This window comes from Heloderma suspectum, chromosome 6 (assembly GCF_057233095.1).
Source record: "Heloderma suspectum isolate Gila_16-S chromosome 6, 16-S_ref, whole genome shotgun sequence".
NCBI lineage: Eukaryota > Metazoa > Chordata > Lepidosauria > Squamata > Helodermatidae > Heloderma > Heloderma suspectum.
The window spans coordinates 107,957,068-107,962,178 of record NC_139463.1 but is presented as its reverse complement, the minus strand read 5'-3'; positions in this window follow the sequence as shown (position 1 = coordinate 107,962,178).

The following is a 5,111-nucleotide window of genomic DNA, read 5'->3' as shown; positions in this document are numbered from 1 at the left end:
GGACTCTGGGGGGGGCGGATTCTTAGAATCCGCCCCTCCCCCCCGGAATTCATGGCGGAATTCTCCGCCATCCCTCTTTGGACCTTCCTTCTGCCATGAACTCACAAGATCACCTTAGGGAAGCCACTCTTGCTCAGCCTCCATCTCCCCCCACCCTTCCATCTGCAATATGGGGGATAAAAATACTGACATAGCTTATATATGGTTGTTGTAAGGATTACAACTACGTCATTGACACAGAACACTTTGAACCCATGAAAGCAGTGCAAATGTCATGTATTGTTGTTAAAGTCAAAGGAACGCCGTGTGTTTCTTCCTAGCACTATGGGAAGGCTTCAGCCAGTGCAGATAATAGCCAGACACTGGAACTGAGTCTTTCAGGGAGCAACCCTAAACCCCCTAAGCATTGTCTGAGGGGCCATAGTATACTTGGGGTTCCCCCCTCCAAGGAGGCTCTGACCTCAGAAGGGGGAGTTGGACATCCCCCCTCCCTGTCACAGCTGGTGCAGAAAGAACTGCACCAGCTGGCTTCCAAGGTGAGGAAAGAGACCTTGGAGGGGGGGGGGAAGGGGGAATTTTGGTGGGCAGTGAGAGGAGAAGACTGGAGAGGCCAGTCTATCGGTTTGTGTAGCCCAGGACAAAAAAAGCAAGGCTTACATTGCCCTGTTCTGTTTTGAAGGATCACACACACTGTTTGATCCAGGAGGAACGGAAAAGGCCTTGTGGCAAGTAATAGTGAAAGTATTCTTGGATTACCTGTGGCTACATAGGCTCTGGCAGCTATTAAATGTCATCAGCTATGTACTAATGAGAATGTTGCTGATGGTAAGACAAATAATTGGCATTTATATTGTCCTACATCACTTCTGTTTTAAGATTCATGGTTTGCTTTACTTCCAGTTTTGTATGGCCTTCACCTAATTAATGAAGTAACTCTGAAAATTATAGGTTTGTCTTCAGCCAAATGAATCCTGGCATAGATAAGCTTTGGTGCCAAAGTTGAAGCCAGGTTGACTGGGTCATGTGAGTGTTCTGGGGACCCACTGGCAAGAAGGAGTTCCCCAAAGAAAATGCAACATGGCTTTCCTTCAGATAAATCTTGTTGTCATTTTCTGATTAATACTCATCACAGTGACTTGAACTCAGCCTCTGAATTAGGAAGTCCAAGCCAGAGCATCTTCCAGAAACATGATCAGAACTGCCCTGGTTTACCATGCTGCCCTGGCTTTTCAACATTACAGAGCTCAATTTTAATTCCCCTCCCCCAGGTAGGGATGTCAGAGAATTCCATGACGGATCTCGGTGAGGCCAAATGCCAGTGCATTTGGCCCCTCGAAAACTGTCGCAGAATGAAGCCCCCGCCCCCCCAACCCATCAAAGGCGCGCGGGACGAAGTGTCCACCACCCCCACCCCACGAAAGGCGCGCGAAACGGAGCACTGCTGTGCGAATGGCAGCCGTCCTGCGGCCGCCATTCGCGTCTTCCTCTTCAGCCGTGATAGGCTACGTAAATACTTACGTAGCCTATCAAGGCAGAGGGTGGGAAACCCCAGCATATGCAAATGGCGGCGGCTACCGCCATTTGCGTACGCTGGGTTTTTTCCCCCCCTGCCATGATAGGCTACGTAAGTATTTAAATTTTATTTAAATGGCAGCGGCTACCGCCATTTGCGTACACTGGGGTTCTCCCCCTGCCATGATAGGCTACGTAAAAGCTTACGTAGCCTATCACGGCGAAAGAAAGGGATGCAAATGACGGTGGCTACAACAGCCGCTATTTGCGTCCCTGCAGGGCTGGGCTGCCCAGCGGCCGGATGTCTGGCTGCTGGCGGCCGGAGCTGGCCGGCAGCTCCGTGGCTTGGCCACGGAGCAGAGCTGGCCGGCCAGGATTCTGGGGAGAGACACGGAGTGCCTCCCCCCCAACGGAACCTGGCGGAGCCAGGTAAGTGGGGTTTCGTACACCCCTACCCCCAGGCCAATCAAGCTTTTCAAGATCCTTGAGCAACTTTCCTGGAACTGGGACTCCTTAGCCATTGCTGGGTGGGGTAAAAGTAGAGGGTTGAAAGACAGAAGGAGCAGCTGACCAGGGAGAATGCCTCAGAGCTCCCTGAACTGTTGCAATTTATTTATTTATTTAATTTCTATACCGCCCAATAGCCGAAGCTCTCTGGGCGGTTCACAAAAATTAAAACCAATCACACAATAAAACAATTTAAAATATATAGAATATTAAAACCACAATATAACAATACAACCACAATAAAATCTAGCAGCAGTGCAGGAGTTTAAAATACAGATTTAAAACAGCAAAGATAAAAATTTAGAAAGCTAAAATGCCTGGGAAAATAAAAAGGTCTTCACCTGGCGCTGAAAGGAATACAATGTAGGCGCCAGGCGAACCTCACTAGGGAGCTCATTCCAGAGCCGGGGTGCCACAACAGAAAAAGCCCTCCTCCTAGTAGCCACCCGCCTCACTTCCTTTGGCAGGGGCTCACGGAGAAGGGCCGCTGATGATGATCTTAAGGTCCAGGCAGGCACATATGGGAGGAGGCGATCCTTCAGGTAACCTGGCCCCAAGCCGTTAAGGGCTTTGAATGTTAACACCAGCACTTTGAATCGGGCCCGGAAATGGACTGGCAGCCAGTGCAGCTGGAAAAGTACTGGCGTAATATGAGCTCGCAGGCCTGTCACTATTAACAATCTTGCTCCCCTATTTTGGACCAGCTGAAGTTTCCGGACCGTTTTCAAAGGCAGCCCCACATATAACGCATTGCAGTAATCCAGACGAGAAGTTATCACAGCATGGATAACTGTAGCAAGGCTATCTCTGTCCAGATAAGGGCGTAGTTGGTATACCAGCCTAAGCTGATAAAAAGTGCTCTGTGCCACTGAGTTCACCTGTGCCTCAAGTGACAGTTCTGGATCCAAGAGCACCCCCAAACTACAAACCTGATCCTTTAGGGGGAGTGCAACCCCCTCCAGAACAGGTTGAATATCACCTAGCCGGGCAGATGAACCACCCACTAACAGTACCTCCGTCTTGTCTGGATTGAGTTTCAGTTTATTGGCCCTCATCCCGTCCATTACCATGCCCAGGCACTGATTCAGAACAGCCACTGCCTCACCTGGTTTTGATGAGAAAGAGAGGTAGAGCTGGGTGTCATCTGCATATTGATGGCACCTCAGCCCACACCTCTGGATAACCTCCCCCAGCGGTTTCATGCAGATGTTAAACAGCATGGGGGATAAAATAGAGCCCTGTGGAACCCCATGGCACAATTGCCATGGCACAGAGCAATAATCCCCGAGCACCACCTTCTGGAATCGGCCATCCAAGTAGGAGCGGAACCACTGTAGTGCAGTGCCTCCAACTCCTAACCCAGACAACCTATCCAGAAGGATACCATGGTTGATGGTATCGAAAGCCGCTGAGAGGTCCAGGAGAATCAACAGGGTCGATTCAACAGGGTTGCAAGGGATTCTGGGATGCATAGCCTCCAGCTAAGGTGGGGGATTGGGCTAGTTGGTGTGTTGCAGCACAGTGCTTTGAGTTACCTCTGCAATTACATCGAGTGTAATAGCCAGGGATACTGTTCCATTAAAAGTTAGTGGGACCTTAGCCTGGTACTAGAGATGCTCGAGAATTTCATTCAGTCCATATGTGGAAGCAAACCAACATTATTCAGACATCCCAAACAAATGTGTGGATGAGAATACAGCAATATACTGCCAACTTCGCATTTCTCCAAATGTCATGAGGCAGATTTTGGCTTTAGAAAGGTACCCAAATGCACGTAAAATACTTTTTTTATGTTAAAACACGTATTCTGTGGTAAAATGGGTATAAAATACATACACATTTTCATGCAGATTTTGATCCAAGTCAGAGGTTTGAAAAGGTCACCCCTCCTTTGAAGTGTGCTTTTATGAGCCCCTGCAATGCGTTTCCTAGTATCTCCCGAAAAGGTACAGATAAAGGCAACCAAATAAATCTTGGGGCTGGAGCAACTTCGCTAAGGGGAAGGGTTACAGTGTTTGGGAGCTTTTTATCTTAGAAAAAGTGAGGAATGGGCATGATAGATGTGCATACAATTATGTCTAGTGTGTGAAAGTGGACGGGGAGAAGTCCCCCCCCCCAATATTAGAACCTGAGGTCATCCGGTGAAATTAAATGGTGGGAGACCCTGGACAGATACAAGGAAGTATAGTTAAACTATGGCATTCGCTATTGGAAGATGTAGTGATGCCCTCCACTTTGGATGGCTTTCAAAGGAGGTTAGACACATTCCTGGAGGATAAGGCTATCCTGCTACTTACGATGGCTACATATTACTTCCAGAAACAGAGGCGTACGCTGGGGATCACAAGCAGGAGGGCAGTGTTGCACTCATGTTCTGCTTCCAATTTGTCTGGCATTTGTCTGGCCACTGCGTGGAGAGGTGGCTGGACGAGACAGATTTTTGGGCTGATCCAGCCTGTCTCTTCTCCTGTCTTTCTCTTTAACCTGAAGTGCGGCAGCAGTGTCGCAGGTCCCCCCTTGTTTGCAGTTTGTGAGAACTGGGCCAGCCAGTATTTGCTGCACAGTGAAATGACTGTGAAGATTATTGTTCCCAGGCCCAAACCCTGACTAGACTGATGTGGGAAAAACCTGGCAGGAACAAAACTAGCATGCTGGGGAGAAAACCTGGCTAGGCTAGGCCTGTTCTCCCTGACACTTCACTGTTCTGTGTCCAGGGAGATTAAAAAATTAAACAAACTATGCAAACAGGAACACGACTGGTGAAAAATCTAGGGTTCCTCCTCTCAATCTTCCCCCAGAAATCGAGGAGATTTTGTGCACCTGGGCCAGAGGTTCTGAATAACCAAGAACAAAACACAATGTCAATGCTTAAACTAGAGAAAGATTTATTTTAGGGAAGTCAGAAATACCCATCTTCAATCAGACATGGAAGAAAATAAATCTCAAGGGTATCCAAATCATACAGACAGCAGCGTAGGGATTTGCCTAAGTCTGGGTCCCAGTCATGCCTGCCTTTAAACATGCTGGGGTTCTAAGCTTTACAAGCTGCTCATGCTACATGATGAATTTGCTCTGTATCTTGAACCATCCAG